Genomic DNA, 24,132 nt, shown 5'->3' with positions numbered 1-24,132 from the left:
GGAACAGAATGAACAAAATGGATAAAGATGGGCTTTTAGGCTCATTGACTTCCGAGTCATATCCAGTTTGCGAGTCCTGCCTTCAAGGAAAAATGGCTAGACTGCCCTTTGTAGGACATGGGAGAGGACCACTGAAATACTTACCCTAGTACATACAGATGTATGTGGCCCATTCGATGTGCTTGCCAGGGGATGTTATTCTTACTTCATTACCTTTACCGATGATTATTCACGGTATGGGTATGTGTATCTTATGAGACACAAGTCTGAATCTTTTGAAAAGTTCAAAGAGTTCAAGAATGAAGTAGAAAAACAAACTGGAAAACCTCTTAAGGCCTCTTCGATCAGATCGAGGAGGAGAAATACCTTAGTGGGGAATTCCGGGACTATCTCAAAGAAAACGGCATAGTCTCACAATGGACACCTCCGGGTACACCTCAACTCAACGGGGTGTCAGAGAGGAGGAAATCGGACCCTGTTGGACATGGTCAGGTCCATGATGAGCTTTCACTAATTTACCTATGTTCCTTTGGGGAGATGCCTTACTCACAGCGATTTATTTATTGAATAAGTTCCCTCTAAATCCGTTCCTACCACAACACCGTATGAGATATGGCATGGTAAGAAACCAAGTCTGGATCATCCAAGATTTGGGGATGTTCGGCCCATGTCAAGAGACTACAGGCGGACAAGTTAGAGGCTAGGACCATAAGTGCTCGTTTTATAGGATATCCTAAAGAGTCATTAGGATACAATTTTTACGTCTCAGAGGATCACAATGTGTTTGTGAGCCGTCATGCCATCTTCTTGGAAAATCAGTTTATCCTTGATAGAGGCCAGTGGGAGGAAAATTGAGCTTGAAGAGAAAGTCTCTGAAAAGCAACGAGTCATGGATCCTATTGAACCCATTCATACAGAGCCAGTACACGATGTCCCTCGACCACCTCATAGATCTAGTAGGGTCTCCCATCCTCCCAATAGATACTTAGGTATACTAGAAGAGGATACCGAGGAAATGTTCCTGGTGGGAGATAGGGATCACATACAGGATCCCCAAAACCTACAACAAGGCGATATCTGATGTCGATTCCGAGAAATGGCTGGAAGCTATGAAGTCAGAGTCAGACTCCATGCGTTCCAACCAAGTCTGGACCTTAGTAGATCCACCAGAAGGTATTGTACCTATTGGATGCAAATGGATCTACAAAAGGAAGATAGGTTCGGATGGAGAGGTAGAGACCTATAAGGCAAGGCTTATGGCGAAAGGGTATAGTCAACGCGAAGGCATTGACTATCAGGAGACCTTTTCACCTGTAGCCATGCTAAAATCCATCCGAACATTGCTTGCCATTGCAGCATTTCATGATTATGAAATTTGGCAGATGGATGTGAAAACTGCTTTCCTGAATGGATATCTTGATGAAGATATCTATATGGAACAGCCTTTGGGTTTCACTTCCAGTGATGGAGATCACAAGGTCTGCAAGCTGCAAAGGTCCATCTATGGACTAAAGCAAGCATCTCGGAGTTGGAACACTCGTTTCGATGATGCAATCAAAACGTTTGATTTCATCAAAAACGAAGAGGAACCGTGTGTTTACAAAAAGGTTAGTGGGAGTGCTGTCGTTTTTCTCGTACTGTACGTAGATGACATTCTCCTGATTGGGAATGATATTCCCATGCTAACCTCGGTCAAGGTCTGGTTGTCAAAAGAATTCTCCATGAAAGACCTTGGGGAAGCATCCTATATTTTGGGAATAAAGGTCTATAGAGATAGATCTAAAAGGATACTTGGCCTGTCACAGAAAATGTACATAGAGGAGGTGCTGAAGAGGTTCAGCATGGAAAACTCCAAGAGGGGTCTCTTACCCCTAAGGCATGAAATTCATCTCTCCAAGAAGATGTGCCCCAACACATCTGAAGAGATTCAACGCATGAGCAAGATTCCTTATGCATCGGCAATAGGAAGCCTCATGTATGCCATGCTATGTACACGACCTGATATAGCTCTTGCTGTGAGTGTCACAAGCAGATATCAGTCGAATCCAGGTGAAGAACACTGGACAGCTGTGAAGAATATTCCTTAAGTACTTGAGAAGAACTAAAGATTTATTCTTGGTTTTTGGAGGATCATCAGAGTTAAAGGTAGAAGGGTACACAGATTCAGACTTCATGACTGATGTCGATGACAGAAAGTCAACATCTGGATACGTGTTCTTGTGCAATGGTGGTGCGGTGAATTGGAAGAGTTCTAAACAACCGATCATTGCTGATTCTACTATGGAAGCTGAATACATCGCCGCCTCTGAAGCTGCTAAGGAAGGCTTCTGGTTCAAGAAATTCATTGCAGAGTTGGATGTGATGACATCAGATGCCATAACACTCTACTGCGATAATAATGGCGCCATAGCCCTTGCTAAGGAGCCAAGGTCTCATCAGAAGTCTAAGCATATAGAGCGGCGCTTTCACCTCATACGCGACTATATGGAGAAGAAATATGTAGAGGTGCAGAGAGTAGACTCCGCGGATAACGTGGCAGACCCGTTCACTAAGCAGCTGAGTCAGCAAAAGACTGAAGCCCACCTTGAGAAGATGGGCCTAAGATATATGACCAATTGGCTTTAGTGCAAGTGGGAGATTGTTAGATGTATGCCCTAGAAGCCAATTTGGCTGACACATTGTTGATTCTAGGGACATAATTTTGTACTTGACTATTTATTATTGAATAAATAAAAGGCATCTTTTCATTCATATTGTTTATGTGTCTATGAATCGTCCAAGAAATTAATAAGATGATGATACATATTCTCAAGAGTTGAGAATTTGAGCCATGTATCATTGGTAATTAATTTCTAAATGCTCCTGATCAATGGATCATCACGAGGACGGTGATCGATCCGAATTGGGTTCAACCAAATTGCTTAGTTTTAATTCGGGTTTGACCCAAATTTGATTAGGTGCAACCCAAGGGGATTAGGCCTCAGATGATGTGGCAATTATTGGTGACATGGAATTGGATTTCATGAATTTTAAATAAACCAAAATTATTGCATGGCACATGGACCCATTGCTTGACACATGGCGACATTGTTTGTTATTTGAATTTAAATTCAAACATTAAGCAATGTGTTAAATGATTTTAATCACTCAAACCATCAGCCAAGGTGGCGTCTGAGTTTTTGAATGGATTAAATTCGAATTTCAAGAGGTGATTTCGAAATTATGAAGTGTTTTACCTTGCCGCATGGATTTCAAATTCCTTCCCTCTTGCACATGTGTTTAAAATTTGAATTTAAATCAGATTTGGTTGAGATCTGATTTGGGTTGTTCCTATTCCTTTGCATGTGCCAACTAAAAGAGGTTTTCTGAAAATAAATTTCGAATTTTGAATGAAAATTCGGAGGCCATTAAAAGGGGTCAAACATGGGCACCAAAAACACATCCATTGCAGCCTTCTTCCTCACCCGCCTCCTCCTCCTCTTCTTCTCCATTTTAGATAGGGTTTTCAGGGTGAATATCTAGAAGATTCAAGATCAGATCTGAGTCCTCTACTTCCCTTACAAACCTCATCTCTATCTGCTTCAAGACGATTGATCAAGAGTTGATTGAATCCCGGCGGGCAGATTTCAGTTTTCAAGTGTTCTGCAGCTGCTAGCACTGTTGCGGAAGAAGATCCTTCAGGACTTCGCGTGTACTTCTCGTAGAGGCCATTCGTGTGCGTGGCTGCGAAGTCAAGAATCAGATTCACAACTTTCATCCATCATAAAAGGTATTAATCAAGCATTAATCATTTATTATGGTGTCAAGGTCTAGGTCCAATTCCCCGAGGTTTTACCCTCTTTTGGGGCTCCTCACGGAGATATCTCCAGAATCCATTCAATGGATATTCGGAGATTAATTGGAATAGAGTTCTTAAGTTTCAGATCTGATAGTTAATCATGCATAAAAGTTTTAGCATAATTGTTTAAACGATTCCGGCATAATCCTATATGTTCTTAAGGTGCTGATTTCTAGATTTGATCTTATAAGCATGCATGAATTAAATTGTTTTGATTCGGTTTTTTCGCTGCGTTTTAAAACTTAAAAAGAACTACGTATGGCTTGATCCCCCTTATGAAGGGGTACGTAGGCAACCCGATCAGGTTCAGCCATGGTTTTCAAAAAAAAAAAAAAATTCAGCATGCTAAACATCGAAGAACCTAGGATTTACTTTCAGTGGTATCAGAGCCAGGTTTATGTTTAAACTTTTATGTTTTAATTCTTGCAATTAAATCTGAAATCATTAACATGTTTAGATTAGATCTAAAGTGCTTTTTATGATTGATTTAATTGCTGATTATGCATGATTAAGTAGATCTGAAATTTTGGATGCATATGATGCATGTTTGTGTTAGGATTAGTAACATGAATAAATCTGAAATTATAATATTGTTTAGATTAGATCTAAATAAAGTTTATGATTCATATGATCTCTGATTTTAATGAACAAATCAGATCTTAAAATAAAAGTGAAAAAACAAATACATAAGATGTATGTTGTTTGTATTAATTCATGTTGTTATGTATATGTGATGCATGAACATAAAATATAATGACTTAAACATGAATTAAATCTGATTACATGTGATTAATTACAAAAACTCAGATCTGAAAATGTGTTTTAAGAACTGAAAGATTGTAATTAATATGTAATTAAAAAGAAATATGCAATGATCAAAACTTTCATAAGTCTAAACTTAATTGAGAATTAAGTGTTATGAAATAGAATTGTAACTCAATTAATTGACATTGCATAATTCTTTGGGCATATGGGTTAGCTTGAATCAAGTTCTTAGGATTGGGTTAGACCTAAGGTTAGAATCAAACATGGTCTAATTAGAGTTAATTGATCAAATCTAATTAAGTAGTAACTAGATTAGGTCAAGGAAACTCTAGGTTAAATACAATAGTTGTAGATTGATCAATTCCATGTCTTTGATTAGACCAAGATGGAACTTGATTTAGGCTCAGAGGTGTAGTCCGAGTCATTTGAGTAATCAAATCGAAATTGATTAACCAGTCGGTGTCTAAGGTAAGTTTGGCAGTTTTGATCGGTGGTTTTTAATTGGGAGCTACTCGCACTGATTCGTCTTTGTCGAGTTAATGGCATATCCCTTCCACCGATCTCACTTACCTGGCCGACATGGTCAATCACATTTTGATTGGATCACTTAATGATTCGAGTTAGCCCATGCCTTAAGGAAAATCAGTATGACTGATTTAGGTGTCTCCTTAACCGGTTTGAGTCTAATCTGATTTGGTGAAGTCAGTGGGAGAAATTAGACTAACCGGATCTTCTCATCTATCCTAATTATGAAATTCTCTAAAATTATTAGGTCCTTAAAATGAAATGGTTATGGAGATAACTAGGTCATAGCCTCCCATTAAGTTGGGTGATAATGGGTCCAATGTTTTGATAATTATTGGAGGCGCCACACGCCTGGTACTTATCAAGCATTAGAATTGTCATTCAATATATAATGAGTTAAGTGTACCTTCAATAGGCGGTCAGGTGAGCCGAGCTACACTCGGGCTTGGTCGTCTATTAGTTGATTAGACTTAACCCTATCATTTAATGGTTGGATCTGACTAGGGTATTCGGTGGAGGCGCCACACGCCTGCCGGAAAACCTAGGGCAAAATTATCACTAGAAGTTGCTTGGTGAAGCAATTGGTTAAGAACCTACCAATAGGTGCATATGGGTTGGCCGAGCCACACTCGGGCCTATATGGAATCTATTGGGTTCTAGTGCCCACTAAAGAATTAGGAGTAATTTTTCGAATTAGAGGTAGAGGCTACCAATTTGTATAAAATAGTAGAAATATCTTTAGACTAAAGTCCAAGTCTACTTTGTTTAGTCAATTCATATACTAATAGCCAAATTTTCTTTTTATGCAGAAATGGCCACTAATTTATCACTTCGCTCATTGTTGGACAATGACAAGTTGACTGGTCCAAATTTCAATAATTGGCATAGGAAACTGAAAATAGTGCTAGAGCATGAGAGGATCCTTTATGTGATAACGGATCAAGCACCTGAGCAGCCCGCTGCTAATGCATCAAGATCGGCCAAAGACACTTATCAGAAGTGGCTTAGTGACCGGATCACTGTTCGATGCATCATGTTGGCAGCAATGAGTGATGAGTTTAGTAGGCGTTTTGAGAATACGCAGCCGGAAGATATCATTCAAGTGTTGAATGAATCATTCGGCGTTCCTGACGACGTTGAGAGGCACAAAACTAGTTGTGCCATCTTCAGCACCCGAATGAAAGATGGGACCTCGGTAACTGATCATGTACTGTACATGATTGAGTTGATCGAGCGTCTAAGCTCTCTTGGCTTTCCCCTTCATGATCAATTGGGGAAGGATGCCATACTAAACTCATTGCCTGGATCATACCGTCCTTTTCTCACTCATTTTCGTATGACGAAACCTGTAGTGAATTATCACCAATTGTTGGGGTTACTACAGACGTTTGAGAATGATCACCAACTTCTTAAGAAGACGGTGAATTTAGTGGGAGGTTCATCCAAGGGTCGCTCCTTTAAGAAAGGGAAAAAGAAAAATCAAATCCAAAAAAAACAGGTGCACCATGCTCAGCCTAGTTAGAAAAAGAATAAAAAGGCTGATCAGAGCAAGGCGGAGTGCTTCTTCTGCAAGAAGCAAGGACATTGGAAGAGGAACTGTCCTCTTTACATTGCATCCCTCGATCCGAACCGGCCTAAGAAAAGTGGGCAATCAGTTGCCAATCAAGGTACTTATATGATAACACCTTGCAATTTTTCTATTTGTGATAATTCGACCTGGGTATTGGATACCGGTAGTCCTTTTAATATTTGCAATTCGTTGCAGGGGCTACAAGTCAGTAAGAGGTTTGAAGAAGGAGAAAGGTTCCTGAATGTTGGAGATGGAAGACCAGTTCCAGTTCTAGCTTTAGGAATTCTTAAACTTGAATTCAGCTCTCATGTAAATGTCCTTAGTGATTGTCACTATTGTCCAAGTTTTCTATTGAATATCATTTCTGTAGGCCTTTTGGCCAAAAATGGTTATGAAATATCAATAAAAAAGGATTATTGCAATGTCATTTGGAATGGTGTTGTTGTAATGAATGGAATTCTGAGTAATGGCATTTACATTTTGTCACAGCCTGTTCATGTAATGTATAAATCCAATAAGCGCCCTAGAATAGATAATGTCACGGATGTCTACCTTTGGCATCATAGGCTAGGTCATATTAACAAGAATAGGATGAACAGGTTAAGTAAAGAGGGAATCCTTGATGTTAATGATTGTGAATCATTGACAACCTGTGAATCATGTCTTCTTGGTAAAATGACCAAATCACCTTTTATCGGAAAAGGTGAACGAGCCAGTGATTTATTGACCCTTGTACATTCTGATGTATGTGGGCCAATGAGCACAGATGCTAGAGGTGGGTATTCATATTTCATTACGTTTACAGACGACCTTTCTAGGTATGGTTATGTCTATTTAATGAGACATAAATCTGAATCATTTGAAATGTTCAAATTATATCGTAATGAAGTAGAAAAACAAACTGGAAAGAGTATTAAAACTCTTCGATCAGATCGAGGAGGTGAATACCTCTCCAGTGAATTTTTGACATATCTAGAAGAAAATGGGATTCTCTCCCAATGGACTCCTCCTGGTACACCACAATATAATGGTGTGTCAGAAAGGAGAAATCGAACTCTGTTAGACATGGTTCGATCCATGATGGGGTTTGCTAATCTGCCCATATCCTTTTGGGGATATGCTCTTGAGTCAGCCTGCTATATTCTAAATAAGGTTCCAAGTAAGTCTGTAAATAAAACACCACATGAGATGTGGACTGGACGTAAGCCGATGCTCTCTCACCTTAGGATTTGGGGGTGTCCGGCGTACGTCAAACGTTTGAAGACAGACAAACTTGAACCCAAGTCTGACAAATGTTTCTTTGTTGGTTACCCTAAAGAAACTAAAGGATATTACTTCTACTTTGCTGAAGAACAAAAGTTGTTCGTAAGCAATAGAGCAATTTTCTTAGAAAAGGAATTCCTTGGTGAAGGAACAAATAGCTCTAATATTGAGCTTAGAGAAGTTCAACATGTAGAAGATCCGACACCATCTACTGAACCAGTTGAGTCGGATTTGATTAGATCAGATCCAGAACCCATATTAGATGCACCATTAAGGCGATCGGGTAGAGTACCACGTCAGCCGGACAGATACTACGGTTTCTTGGTCCGGGATGGGGATCCTATCGAACTTGATGAAAATGATGAGGATCCGATCACATATATGGATGCAATGCAGAGGTATGACTCTGATAAATGGTTTGGAGCCATGCAATCCGAAATGGAATCCATGAAGGTCAATGATGTTTGGACATTAGTTGACCCACCCGAAGGAATTAAATCCATAGGGTGTAACTGGATATTCAAAAGAAAACGGGGCGCAGACGGAAAGGTAGAGACCTATAAAGCCCGTTTGGTTGCCAAGGGTTATCGTCAACGTTATGGTATTGACTATGACGAGACGTTTTCTCCTGTGGCAATGCTCAAGTCCATTCGGATTGTGCTTGCGATAGCAGCACATTTAGACTATGAAATCTGGCAAATGGATGTAAAGACCGCATTTCTAAATGGAGATTTAGAAGAGGAAGTGTATATGATACAACCTGAAGGTTTTACATCTGCAGATGAGTCTAAAGTGTGCAAGCTTCAAAAATCCATTTATGGATTAAAGCAAGCTTCATGGAGTTGGAATATACGTTTTGATAAGGTAATCAAAACATATGGCTTCATTAAGAATGAAGAGGAACCTTGCATTTATAAATGGGCAAATGGTTCAGTTATTATATTCCTTATTTTGTATGTGGATGACATTCTTTTAATCGGGAATGACATTCCTGCATTACAAGGAATAAAGGTTTGGCTATCATCTCAATTTGCCATGAAGGATTTGGGAGAAGCATCTTACATCCTAGGGATGAAGATCTATAGAGATAGATCTAGAAAATTGCTTGGATTATCCCAATCCACATACATTGATACTATACTGAAGAGGTTCAGTATGATTAATTCCAAGAAAGGCTATCTTCCGATGGGCCATGGAATTAACCTCTCTAAAAGGGATTGTCCGACAACCCCTCAAGAAAGAGAGAGTATGGATAGAATTCCATATGCTTCGGCAGTGGGATCTATAATGTATGCTATGACATGTACTAGACCAGACGTGGCATACTCACTAGGAGTAGTGAGCAGATACCAGTCTGATCCAGGTAGCAACCACTGGAAGGTTGTAAAAACCATCCTTAAGTATTTGAGAAATACTAAAGATCAGTGGCTTGTCTATGGTGATTCTGACTTAAAACTTGAGGGATATACTGATTCAAGTTTTCAGTCAGATCAAGATGATAGCAAGAGCGTGTCAGGATATATCTTCACTCTTAAGGGTGGGGCCATCTGCTGGAAGAGTTCCAAGCAGCATACAGTGGCAGATTCTACATGTGAAGCAGAATATATCGCAGCATCTGATGCCGCCAAGGAAGCTGTATGGTTGCGGAAGTTCATCACCGAGCTTGGAGTGACACCCTCCATTGATGGTCCAGTGCCTGTATTTTGTGACAATACTGGGGCCATAGCTCAAGCAAGAGAACCCAAAGCACATCAGCGGACCAAGCATATTCTACGTCGCTACCACCTGGTTCGAGAGATCATCGATCGAGGTGATATTGATCTTCAGAAGATTGACACAAAAGAAAATCTGGCTGACCCATTTACCAAAGTCCTCGGCATCAAAGAGTTCGACGAACACAAGTCGAAGATGGGTATTAGATACTGTGCCGATTGGCATTAGGCTAAGTGGGAGTTGTTGGAATTTGTATCCTAAATGTCAATCGTCAGCATATTGATGATTGAATTTTGTAAATGAATTGACAAATTAATAAAGTGTTATTTGGCATTATTCATCATTTCATCTTCAAATGAACTCTTATATGATGAAGTCCTTAGGACTTATGTTATGATAAAGGAGGATTTATCTTTGAGTCCTTAAACTTGTTTGCGACGAAATGATATGTTGTTACTAGGACGACAACATTATCGAGATTAGGTCGTTGTGTGACATATACATTGGTTGTCCTCTTAACCAAGGAGTGTGGAGACACTGGTATGCCACACAAGTGAAGTGTAGAAGTACATTTCACTAAACGTGACCAATTCCGGAACGTTCTACTGTCGAGAGATGTTCCGAGTGGATATGGGTATAAGTTTGGCCCTCTGACCTGAGACCGCAACCTGTGACTAGCAAGCAACTCACTATACTTTGGTACCGGACTACCTGAATTTCTAATTCAGTGACGGAAGGTCACTAGGTGCAGTCAAGTACTTGCGTAGTCAGTTGTGAGTCAAGATGGAATTGACCCCTCCTGAAAACAGGAGATAATGTCTTGTGATTAATTTAGCAAAACCTTGGCCAGGGTAATCCCAGTGAGGAGTCACGGGATATCTAAAGTTAATCACATAATGGATGTACTAATTATAGGGTTGACAGTGAGCTCTAAGTCATCCTGGCATTAGGAGTCAAAGGGATTGAATTATACAGTAACCATAGTTCAGGGTTCCAGAATATTTGCTTCGCATATATTCGACCTATCCGGACGTCGGGTACCATTGCTAGATGGTCACATCGATTAGTGTAGAAAATTGTTCCTATACTACCGGCTTAGGTTCGAACCTATGAGGTCACACGCATAGAAGATTCCTGATTGATCAAGAAAGCTGATGAATGATTAAGAATCATTCAGGGGTAATTTGGTCAATTTGATTGGCAAATTATCTTATAAAATAATTAAAGTAATTATTGAAGGATTAATTAGTAATTAAATTACTAATAAACTCAATTTGATTGAGTAATTGTGCTAAGGATGAGCCAAATTGAATCGGATTCAAGTTTGGGCTCAATCAGAGTTTTGACCTGATTGGATTAGGTCAGAACCAAAAAGGACTTAAGCTGATCAAATTAATTTTAAATTAATTTGTTCTTAATTGGGGATTGACCTAATTGAATTAGGTCCAACACAAAGTAATAATTCAATTTGATTGAGTTTGCATGGGCCAAAATTGAATTGGATTCAATTTGAGCTCAATCAGGGTCTGACCTGATTAGATTGGGTTCAACCAAATTGCTTTGTTTTAATTCGGGTTTGACCAAATTTGATTAGGTGCAACCCAAGGGGATTAGGCTCAGATGATGTGGCAATTATTGGTGACATGGAATTGGATTTCATGAATTTTAAATAAACCAAAATTATTGCATGGCACATGGACCCATTGCTTGACACATGGCGACATTGTTTGTTATTTGAATTTAAATTCAAACATTAAGCAATGTGTTAAATGATTTTAATCACTCAAACCATCAGCCAAGGTGGCGTCTGAGTTTTTGAATGGATTAAATTCAAATTTCAAGAGGTGATTTCGAAATTATGAAGTGTTTTACCTTGCCGCATGGATTTCAAATTCCTTCCCTCTTGCACATGTGTTTAAAATTTGAATTTAAATCAGATTTGGTTGAGATCTGATTTGGGTTGTTCCTATTCCTTTGCATGTGCCAACTAAAAGAGGTTTTCTGAAAATAAATTTCGAATTTTGAATGAAAATTCGGAGGCCATTAAAAGGGGTCAAACATGGGCACCAAAAACACATCCATTGCAGCCTTCTTCCTCACCCGCCTCCTCCTCCTCTTCTTCTCCATTTTAGATAGGATTTTCAGGGTGAATATCTAGAAGATTCAAGATCAGATCTGAGTCCTCTACTTTCCTTACAAACCTCATCTCTATCTGCTTCAAGACGATTGATCAAGAGTTGATTGAATCCCGGCGGGCAGATTTCAGCTTTCAAGTGTTCTGCAGCTGCTAGCACTGTTGCGGAAGAAGATCCTTCAGGACTTCGCGTGTACTTCTCGTAGAGGCCATTCGTGTGCGTGGCTGCGAAGTCAAGAATCAGATTCACAACTTTCATCCATCATAAAAGGTATTAATCAAGCATTAATCATTTATTATGGTGTCAAGGTCTAGGTCCAATTCTCCGAGGTTTTACCCTCTTTTGGGGCTCATCACGGAGATATCTCCAAAATCCATTCGATGGATATTCGGAGATTAATTGGAATAGAGTTCTTAAGTTTCAGATCTGATAGTTAATCATGCATAAAAGTTTTAGCATAATTGTTTAAACGATTCCGGCATAATCCTATATGTTCTTAAGGTGCTGATTTCTAGATTTGATCTTGTAAGCATGCATGAATTAAATTGTTTGATTCGGTTTTTCCGCTGCGTTTTAAAAACTTAAAAAGAACTACGTATGGCTTGATCCCCCTTATGAAGGGGTACGTAGGCAACCCGATCAGGTTCAGCCATGGTTTTCAAAAAAAAAAAAAAATTCAGCATGCTAAACACCGAAGAACCTAGGATTTACTTTCATATAGTTGTCGTGATCATGATTGGTGATTTCCTTCTTTAATGTCATGTTTGTTAAGATGTATGTGCATTTTTAAATAGTAAATATAACTTTTGTAGTTATGGTGGTTATTCTTTGTGTTAATTTTGTTGTATATGGCTATAGCTGGAGAGTAGCTGCAGATACAGTTATTCTTCCTCTTGTGCAGATACATTCAGATATAGTAGTTCACAACTTCCAGGGAAAGGTATGTCTTTAAGGGATGGAAACCTGCACTGGTTTGTGCAGATACATTCAGAGCTGGTGCTTTTGATCAATTAAAGCAAAATGCAACTAAAGCTAGATTTCCTTTTTATGGAAGGTATTACTTATTCTACTTTATTTGTAATATGTGCAAGCTATGTGCTCTATATGTTGAGCAACAGAATCAGGTTGGATTTATTGCATGCTGATGATAGTTCTCTAATGCCTCACTGAGCACAATGTTCAACATGTCAAGAAAATAATGAATACTTGCAAGTTAGAGTCGTCTTATATTGTTTTTTGTGTGATCTTGGTAAATAGTTGCATTTGAATACATGTTGGATTCATGTTGGAGAATCAAAATAATGAATACTTACAATTTTAAATTGCATATATTAAAGAAATATAGGAACTAATGTAGTAAAAGCAATTTTTAAATTAATCAGAGGACATATAATTGCTGAAAGAAAAAGTATTATGCAGTAATAATTTAAACCGAAAGGAATTGCGAGGTAGTTGCTTCAGAAACACATTTGTTGTTAAGGAAAACTTGAAGAACAACAATTCAATTTTAGCTGAGGTATGGTTTCATGTATACAATGAGATAATTCTTAGCAGGCTTCAGCTTTTCAATCTTGACAGAAAGTGAGTTTATTGTCTTATTGTGTTGATTATATGCTTTGGATAGAAGGTGCTGCATTGCTAATTCTGTTGTAATATTGAGCTGTCTTACACACTAGTGTCTAATTTACCACTCGGGTGATTGAGCTTTTTGTTGCTAGCAATGTTCGCCATCTCGGTACTAGATCCTGTACCGGTGCCACACTAGCACAGTATCGGTATGATAGAATGAGATTTTTTTGGCATATCGAGTATCGGTACGCCACCCGTATTGGATATCAGTACCAAACCGGTATGGTACGGTACGCTCTGTATCGTCCAGTTCAGACCGGTATGATATACCATGGTTGCTAGGCTGCCGCTCCTGCCTTTTGGTGTATTTGATTATTCAAGATGGATATTGACAGTGCTTTTCAACTGGACTATTTAACATATGATGTGCTTTCTCTTCATGTAGATTCGAAGGATGAGCTGAATTGAGTGCTGATAAGTTAGAACTACCTAACGACCTATTGGCTATTTATGCTTGATAAGCCTCTCTTACATGCAAAGTTGCTGTGGCTACGAATTTGGGTACTAGTTTATAGGTCTTTAGCATGATTGAGAGTTGGCTTCATAATGTTTTCTAAGCTTAGTAGACAATACTAGGACTGAAGGTGGGTTGGGCTTGGGTTGGCTTTTCCTTCAATGACCAAGGCCCAAACTACTGCTAGTCTTCAAATTGGGCCTAAATGAAGAACTTCTACAAAGCCAGGCCTGAGCCTAGCCCAGAGCCCCAAATCCTAGGTTGAGCCTGACTAGGACTCAAACTAGCTTGATTATGTTGCAATTTGCAACAAAAGAATGGAATGTCGCTGAATTGATGGTGATGGGGAGGATGGGGTTTTCACACGGCAAGATAGTGTTGGTGTCTGGGGAGAGTAAGCTGGAGATGATGGGGATAGGGGGGTTTCATGCAGTGAGGCAAACTTTGTGGGCATTGTCATTACCCAATGATGGTGGTTAGATTGGTGTTGGTTGGAGGTTGTTTGCTTGAAGGAGGGAACAATGGTTTGATCTCCTCGAGTAGATGAAGGAAACTGGTGCTAACATTCGAAACTCCATGTGCCATTAGCCACAAACAAGAAATTGCCAAATCTCAGTCCAAAGTGCAGCCTGACAGGCCTTGTTCTGTTTTCGCCCGTTGCCAACCCTGAAAAGACCTTGAATTGATAGCCTAATATACATAAGTTTTGTTGGTTATGGCTATTTCTATTGCTACTTTTCTCCATGCACAAATCTAAGAGATTTTGTAGGCATGTACTTGATGCACATAAATGACCAGAAAATCATTAGTTGTCATCAAAGATTTAACTAGAAGTGCCTTGATTTTGAGATGCCTTCTTATAATTATTGTTATATTTGGAATGCAAAGTAGTTCACAACTTCCAGAGAAAGGTATGAGTCACCATAGTTGTAGTTGATATTTTCTAATTTCTGCATGATTTTGATGTTCAGCCTCTTAAAGACATTAATTTTACTTTTTTTTGTTCTGGTAATTGACCATATGGCTGAAGCCACAAGATCCGTTGGGATTGAGGTAGTCCACCTCTCAATAAAAATGTGCCGAGTTTTGAAGATATGATGCATTAAAGTGCTTTCAGAAGTAATAGATGTAGATGAGCAAGAAAATACAGACATCGTTAAGTTTCCCTTCCCTGCATGGGAGGGAAGTCCACCAGTACTATTCCTGGTGGCAGGAGTCGGGTTGCAAGAAAAGTTTGTTTTTTTCTAATTAGGCCAGGTCTCGGGGCAACGCTCGGGCTTGGATGATACTGAGTCTTTCAAGCTGGCCCAATTGGGCTCGGACTAGAGTTTTTGAAAAAAATTTGAGCCTAGGCCTAGCCCGAAGCCCGAAAAAATTTCGAGCCAAGCTTGTGTAGAGGTACCCCGGCTTGCCTGGCCCATTTCCAACTCTGCTCCCTTGTCTCTAACGCCGAGTCCCCCCTCGCCGTCATCTGCTTGGCATTGCCGCCCTCCAATCCTCCTTCTGCCATGCCCACCAGGAGATCGCTGACCCTTGCTGCCATGCCACTGTTGACCTACTCCAGTCCTCCATGTCTCTTGCAAGCTTCGCGATCTTGTGTCCTATGCTGTCGACCACCTCAACCTCGCTAAGGTTGCCAATATCCTTGAGAAGAATAAGAGACCCCTTGCAGGTAGAAGCGCAGGCGAAGCCCAAGCGGTAGACGCTTGAGGCCAGATTTGAAAGCTTGAAGCCCAACAAATAACAAGCTCAGACTTGGGAAGAAGATCCAAAGGTCCGACTGGACCCAGCCCGGACCTGGCTTCATTAACTGATTCTTTGCGCTGAGCCTGAGCGGAACCCAGCCCGGCCTGCCCGTTGAACAAGTTTACGCGGGACGCCAGGGCGGCCACCATCTCGGACGCAAACCACATCGTTAAACCGGAACCCAGTGTCCCTCGGAGTTAAGGAGCCTTTACGCGTGGATCCACATGGAACCGGCAGCGCCGCTCGGCTTCCCCTGCTTCCGGACGGTTGAGGGAAAAGAAAGAGCGAACGCGGGAAAAAAAAAGAGAGACAGAGAGCGAGCCGGAAAAGAAAAAGCACCGGCATGAAGGGGCGCTCGCGCCGGCTGCGGCCGTCGGATCCGCCGGATGACTGGGGCAACAGTTCCTGGACGGTGGACTGCTCCTGCGGCGTGACGTTCGACGACGGGGAGGAGATGGTCAGCTGCGACGAGTGCGGCGTCTGGGTCCACACCCGCTGCTCCCGCTTCACCAAGGGCGAGGCCGCCTTCTTCTGCCACAACTGCAAAAAGGCCGGCTCCGCTAAGCGCCCCGGCCCTCCGCCCCTCGATGAGGCCGAGGAAACCGAGGTCGCCCAGTTCCTCATCGAGCTCCCCACCAAGACCGCCCCCGGCCCCAACCGGCCCCCCTTCCGCCTTTGGACCGACGTCCCCATCGAGGACCGGGTCCATGTCCTGGGAGTCCCGGGCGGTGACCCGGATCTTTTCCAGGGCCTCTTCTCGGTCTTCACCTCCGATCTGTGGCGTTGCACCGGGTACGTGCCCAAGAAGTTCAGTTTTCAGTACAGAGAATTCCCTCGCTGGGATGAGGAGGAGGGAGAGAACCTGGCCAACACGGGGGCTGACGTTCTGTTCTCGTTGTCGAAGGAGATTCTCCCTTATGTGCCCATGAGGAGTTTCGAGAGGAAAGTGTCTCCGGATGGGGTCAAGAAGCTAGAGGTAGAGAAAGTTTCCAGCAATGGTGGTGGCAGCTGCGGCCACTCAACGAGTGCTTCGAAGAAGGAGAGGAACAAGCTCCCGACCTTCGGGGCTTCTTCGGGTAAGAAGAGGAAAGAAGAGTCAGGGGAAGAGAAGGACCGAAGCGCAAAGAAGAAAGCCAGCACTGATGTTGATAAAGCTCTGGCTGATAGTAAGAAGAGAGGTCAGTACCGCATAAATTGTTCTTGAATAATTTAAATTTATTTGTTTATTGATTCTTCAAGAATTTGGTTTTCTTGTCTTTCGGGGTTTATTGTAACAGGTTCCGTTCCTATCATTGATGAAGGGGTTTTCCAAGTTGCAGAGTCTGATGTTCCAGATGGGAAGGGCAGAGATAGGAAGGAGGAGATGCCGGTGAAGCCGACTTCTACTGATCTCCCAGAAGGTACAGGTAATTGTGATGAGCACAAACACCTAGTAGATGTTAAGACTTCTGTGGGAGCATTGTCTGAACAGGGGCTGAAACAAAAGGGTTCGATGGAAATATTCGTGAAGGTTGAGAAAGTTGATTGGCCGGATCCTGTGAGGATGGAAGTTCCTGGAAAAACTGATGCTGCATCTGATGGGGAAGGAAGTTCTCTGCCTAAGGAATCCGTGAAGGAAGAGGTATGCTTTAACTTGATTGTTTTTACTGTATTCATCTGCTTCGAGAAATTATTGTTTGTTTGGAAACTATTCATTGCACAAACCTTACATAAGATGAATTCTAAAGGCTACCTGTGCATCTGTCAAATAATCTTTAAAGGTGATGGATCCCACAAAGGTTCTTGGGAAGAAATAAAAACAGAATGTAGAAGCTTATTTGTAGATCCGTGAACTCAATCTGATGATAAAAAATTGTCACATTCTTTTCTTTCTCTTTTGCACCGAACAAAAGGATTAGGAAAGTAATAGAGAAAATGTGCAATTTGATTTATTTAACAACCTTAAAAGAGGAACAGAATACTCATATTGCACATATAAAAATAGGAATACGATTTGATGAGATGCATGTATATTGATCTTGCAGAAAACCTTGTAAAAGACAATATGGTAAGATGGAGAGCTTATTTCTGAAAGTGAATACCTAGTTAGGTGGAAATCTATATGTTTGAGTTGCAAATTTGTGGCAATTGTATAAGTTAGACTAACAAAAAATTGTGATGGATTTAGCAATGATGGAAAGACATGCTAGAAGGCATATCAATTCAGATTCATATATAATACATATATCTACACATATGCATTTATATGTAAATAACAATAAAGCAAACAAACATATAAACTGTCTCCTAAATGCTAAGATATAATAAGAATAAGTGATGCAAAAGTGGGCAGAATACCAGGAAATCGAAATTATAGGTTATGCTGTGAAGCTATTTTGAGCATGATAGAATATTGTTTGGTAAAAGTAACAATGGTATTTCAAAGTACTTTGGCTTCATGATAGAAGGATCAAGTAATGAGGCAATTACTTGACTAGTAATTGATTGAAACATTTTAATCTGATTTGAGAAAAGGTTAGTGATAGTACCAAAAGAGTTGGTGGTTATGAGTTAGGCAGTTTGGGTGACATATTGACCATTAGTTTGAAAGCAATGACAAGTATGCAAACCACTAATGGAGAGATGTAGTTGTTCTCAATCAACATGCTTTCACCCAAGGTTTGCCGTCTCAGTACTGAACCCCGTACTGGTGCCATACTAGTACAGTGTCGGTACAGTACGATATGATTTTTTTTTTGGCATACCGAGTGTCGATACGCCATCCTACCGAGTATTAGTACCAAACTAGTATGGTACGATATGCCCCGTACCGCTTGGTTCGGGCTGGTACGGCATAACTTAATTCACCAAAGGTCACTTAAAGCATAAAGTTCAGCAAATGCTTTTTGTTGTGTGTTGGACCCCAATAAAAATTAGTCTGAGATGTGCACCCTCTTCTAGTTTTTTTGATTGCTTAAAGACTATATAATTATTTGTAATATTCATTGATTGAATTATTTTGACTAAACGTTGAAATATTGAGTTGCACACTAGTTATTAACAATTTATTTTGACCAAAGGCTATTCATCTAATTGAACATCGAGTAAAGGTGAATATATGTAATGTTGGCAAGAAAGGCAGTGCAACAACCACTGTATCTTCCGAAGAAAGCAAGCAAGAGGTTTCAAGACAACCAGCAAAAGGCTGTCCAAAAGGTTTGATATCTTCTGGATCTAATCATCTCAAACAAGCAGAACTTATGTTTCTTCCTCTGAGCCTACTTCGTTAGATTCAAAAGACCAACTACACTGTCCATCATCAAAAGCAGAAGAGACAACAACTGTGTTAGGCTCTGGTGAAACGAATGAATCATCACAGAGTCAAACTGCCTTGGTTCAAATTAAGATGTCTTCAAACTTAAGCCAGAAAAATGAAAAGACCCAACAACCAAATCCCCAACCCGCATCAAAGGTGTTCAGTAGTTCGATGCCTATGCATCCGCCATCATCTGCTAATGCTACCACAACATTAAGCGATGGAAAGGTGAGACTGAAATCTTCATTAGCTGTGAAATTTATTTGATAAAGAAAAAAATGAATTGTGAGGTTTCTCAGATTCTCTTCCTCTGTTTGACAGCTTGCACTACTTCTACATCAAGAGCTAAACAGTTCTCATAGGGTTCCTAGGGTACCACGTGTGCGGCAAGCAGCAGGCATGCAATTGGCTCCAACTAGAAGTGTGCTTTCAAAATGGTCTTCCCAGAAAGGATCAGGTTTCGGTAAGACTAGTTTCCCATTTATCGTCTCTCTAGAAGTATAGCTCACAGTAACACTGATTTCTTTTTTTTTCTTCTGTGCTATGGTAGATTAATTGAGATGATCGTTTTATTATATTTATGCTGAGTACAGGGTTACTTGATTTAAGCTTTAGCGCATTTTGTAGGTTTTTAAGAGGAAGAATAAAGAGGATGCATCCAGAGAGAGATCGCACAGTTCTCATGGGATAAATGATGAAACCAGAAGTATGGGCAGGATGCAGTTTTCACCTGACAGGAAACATCAAGAATCTTCCTTCATGCCCAATGGTTCTGCCAAGAATGATACACAGAATAGAGCTTCTGATACGGTGACATCGGTGAAGAAAAATATTCCTCTTGGCTCCACTGTAGCTACAAACAGCGGTCCTCCTTCCTCTTTTGAGGGCATTGGATCAACTTCATCATCAATAGGTGACTTACCTAAGGATGTTCCAGGTGACGATGGTACTCTTGCTCCATGCACTTTGCCAGGTATCTTCCTGTTTTGTTTCAAGTGAAAGAGATCAAGTCATTGGTTCTGTCACCAATATTTCCTATACGTGATTTGTTGCAGGGTTAAGTGACGAGCTTATGAGTAAAAAACAGGCAAATCACATATGAGGAGCTATGTGATGCTGTTCTCCCTGTATGACTTCATTCTATCAGATGCTAATCTTATGAGTGTGTTTACTTTAGTTCTGATCTTGTATGTTGTTTCCTGTGTTACTATGTTGCAGTACTGGAATGATCTGAGAAAGCCAAATGGGGTACGCTATGCTTATCCTAGTCATTTATATGCTGTTCATGATTGCCTGAGAAACAGGACTGAATGGGCTCATCCCCCAAAGGTATGCATCGAACAACAGTGTCATCTGTCTATGCATGTAATTTGTCTTCTATTGTTTTATACTTTTGCGTTCTTCCTTATTTTCTTTGCAATATCTTTATGCTAGGCAACCATGCCTTTCTGATACATTAACCTATAATTTTGATGACTCACCATTAGATGAAGTCACTATCATACTGTGGTTCTGTTTCAATTAATGCAGGATAAGGGGTACCTATATGCCAGGTAATTATGGAAATTTTTGTATTGCTTTGCCAGTGTATTGCTGTGGATTCCTCCTTCCATGACTGCCCTTTCAAGCCGGATTAGATAGGAAGTTGGGAGGTTGATGTAAGGACATTTGTTCCTCATTGCTGGACCTTGAAAGGTATTACAAATAGCAGTGAATGCTTGTGTAAATAAATATATATTAAAGGCCTGTTTGTATGCCCAAGTACACTATCCATGGGTTCTTCCTTGCAGGTGGGGCTGCTGTGTAGAGAAAGAGAGTGAATGTACAAATAGGAGGATTCAGCATAAGCTGTTTTCCTTAGCCCTGAATTTTTTCAGGATGCTGGAATTCATCGAACAAGGTGATTTCTGCTATTTTGAAGATCGTAGGATAGTACGTTGCGTCCTCGAAGTCATAGAGGTTACCATACAAGTGAATTGGCTGTCCAGACAGGCCATTATGTAGAACTAAATTATTTGTATTTGTATTACCAAGACAGAACTAGCTCGGCATTTTTTATTGACTGTCCAGTTTATGGATGACCCTTGACTGGAATATGATACACCAAGCAATTACTTGGAAATCTTGTAATTAAATAGTCTGGAAAGTTAGCCCACAACACACCATAAAGTCCTACAGACAAGAGGTTAGTGTTACTTTTTTGGTAACAATTGGTTTGCTGTCCATCTTAGATGATCGGTCAGCTGCTACTGGTTACTGAGACATGGTCTTCTGCTGCTATACATGGATATTGTCATTGCATTTACATTTTTCCAGGGTCAGCTCTGTATTATCAAAGCCAGTTGTGGATCACTTGTTTGAATTTTTCTGCATTTGGCTGCATCAAAACTTGAATAGAATAAAACCTTTGCAGACCAATTCCAGCGAGAAGAGGCGAAAGCTTGATTCTGACATGCCAACCACAAAATCAGAAAATGAAAAGGCCAAGAACAAGGCATCTGGGGAGGTAGAAGATAAGAACACGGAGTTGCATCATGAAGATTTCCCAAAGGGCAAGTGAAAGGCTCGAAAGCGAAGACGGCTTGAACTACAGGGCAGGGGTGTGAAGGAAGCCCGGGAGAGACGTAGTCAAGGTGCTGCTTCGGACGATGATCCTGCTACCTTCTCCCATTCTAGCAATGAGGGCCACGAAGACCTTGTCAGCGAGGATGAAAGTCAGTCTACCGGGTCACATGCTGTTGAAGCTGAGCTCTCTAGTTCTAGCTCTGATGATGCGGAGTGATGCAATGGTGATGATGGTTTTTGGAAGCACATCATCTGAGAACATGGCTGCTCGTTTGACCCATCAAACTGTGATGTTTCTTTCGGTTTGCAGACCCATTGCACGGTCCACTCACAAATTTGCCCAGAATCTGTGTGAGAGATGCAAACACCACAGGTCTGAGAAATATATTTTTATCAGCACATGCACTTTGATGGGGGAGGGTATGCTCAAATTTCTGGACATTATGTTGTATCGTGGTCTAGGGACACAGCAAAGAAGTCTGCGAGTGTAGCATTAGTTCATGTAAAATCTGTCTAAAAGCTAGTTGTTTTCTGCTGTCGTAGCATGGTGGTGAACAAAATATAAGCTCACAAGGTTACTTTTCTCAATAATAGCAGCAATCTTTGTTTATGTCGATAGTCAGAAATGAATCATGTACTGTTCTTTTTCATGATCTTATTCTTTCTATTTCAAGAATTGGGAACGCCCACAACTTATATCCATAAACAATGGCTCTTTGCCAGTATTGCATCAGCTACAAAATAGTTTACTCTAGCCAATGAGCATGATAAGGCCAGCCTCACCTTAGGGCCCGTTTAGTTCACGGAATGGGAAAATTGTGGTCAACGTGAAAATAAAAAATATTATATTTTGGTTAAAGGTTTCAAAAAAGAAAGATGGAAAAGTATCTTTCTTATGGAATAAGTTTTCTATATTTTATAAAAAAAAAAATCAGATAGTATGTAGGAAAGCCACTTTTCCACGGCTTAGAAATTGTGGTAATTTTTTTTAGCAAAAATATTCTTAAGTCATCATGATTATTTTAATAATTATTTTTATTAGTTAGTCTTAGACTATTAAATACATACTATTAAAAATTACGACATCCTCAAGAAGTTGTCTAACTATTAAAATGGTTAGAACTTTAAAAACTCAACCCAATAAATATTTTAAATATTTTTAGTTTTAAAAATATTTAAAAGTAGCTATTAAAAATTATGCATATGATGTTTTATTGGTATTTTACACAATTTTATTAAGGATATAGCATGTATTTTACATAATTTTTGAGGAAAGTAGATGCTCAACCAAAAGTTTTTTTTCTATGTGTATTTGAAAAGTATTTTTTCGATGTCACTTTTCCATAGTCAACCAAATATGCAAAAACTATTTTCGAAGTATTATATCTGGGCATAAAAAAATATTCCAATGACGAAAAAATTTTCTCGTGAACGAAACGAGTCCTTTATAATGTGAATATCTTCAAAACCAATAGCATGATTGATGCAGTCTTGAAAGAGGGTATAGATGTTGGAGGGGATAAACTCACCCATTTCATAATAGATAATAAGATGAGAAATCACTTCCAATCTATACCATTCTTAGGTGAAGTTCTAGAGTTGTGTTAAACATTTTAAAGTAACACTTGAACTTTGTAACTTCTTATTGATGACCATGTGTAGACGAGATGGGCATATTATAGTATATGGCAATCTATATATACTAGCAGTCGCACATCTAATGCATGTTAAAAAATATAAAGTAATAAACAATGAGCTCAAGATATTAGGGGATTAAAGAGATAAAATGCATAGATTGGCGATGTGTAAACAACATATTTAGAGGTTTTCATTTTACAATAGAGTCTAATTATTTTGGATATTTAGAAAAAAAATCATGTAGATGAGAGATAAAAGTGCAGAAATAATAGATGTGCACATGGTATAGCCAACTTAGTGGCATTAATGCAGCCCTAATTTTTGGCTTAGTAAATATCAGTTTTTGTAACAATATTTTTAGCTGCATGATTTTTCTCAAGATCTGAAATTTTTTCTGATTTTATTAATCTCTGACCTTGACTAAGATCAAGTTAGATTTGAATCTAAAAATGATGAGATATGATTTGATAAAGATTGACCCATTATACATAGTATAACTGTTGAGTGAGTAGTATGTTCATTATACTATAATCTGATTTTTTGTTAGGCTAAATTTATATTTTATGATTGTTATCAGGACCTCTAAATCACCGATTACAATAAGGTCCCATGATTGTTTACACTAGATTTTTCATGTTTAATTTGTTGCATGTAATTCATTACAAATAAATTATCCGATACAACCCGGTTAGGTCTATGATGACTAGTTTACCTTGAAATCTATCACCAAATTAGAGATGATGATATTGGCTATTTCAAAATCTCGGTTATTGGTTGGATTAGTTTTGGACTGAAAAAATTAATCTAAACAATTTTCCTTATTGTATTTTGGATTGGATAATTATTTGGATTGAAATTAAGAATTGATCTAGAGTAGTTACAATGCATCTTCACTTTACTGAAAAATTGATGAGCATTATCACTTATTTCCATCAGTATTTAATTATTTTATATTTGAATTTAAGCATTGGAATTTATTTTCAATTCAAGTATATG

General features: G+C 39.6%; 1 pseudogene; it reads left to right on the top strand.

Annotated features, from left to right (window-relative positions):
* The first annotated feature begins 15,981 nt into the window (after positions 1-15,981).
* On the top strand, positions 15,982-22,122 carry LOC113463243 (annotated as a pseudogene).
* Positions 22,123-24,132: the final 2,010 nt, after the last annotated feature.

Source organism: Phoenix dactylifera, unplaced genomic scaffold (assembly GCF_009389715.1).
Source record: "Phoenix dactylifera cultivar Barhee BC4 unplaced genomic scaffold, palm_55x_up_171113_PBpolish2nd_filt_p 001312F, whole genome shotgun sequence".
Taxonomy (NCBI): Eukaryota; Viridiplantae; Streptophyta; class Magnoliopsida; order Arecales; family Arecaceae; genus Phoenix; species Phoenix dactylifera.
This window is presented reverse-complemented; position numbering and strand designations above follow the sequence as displayed.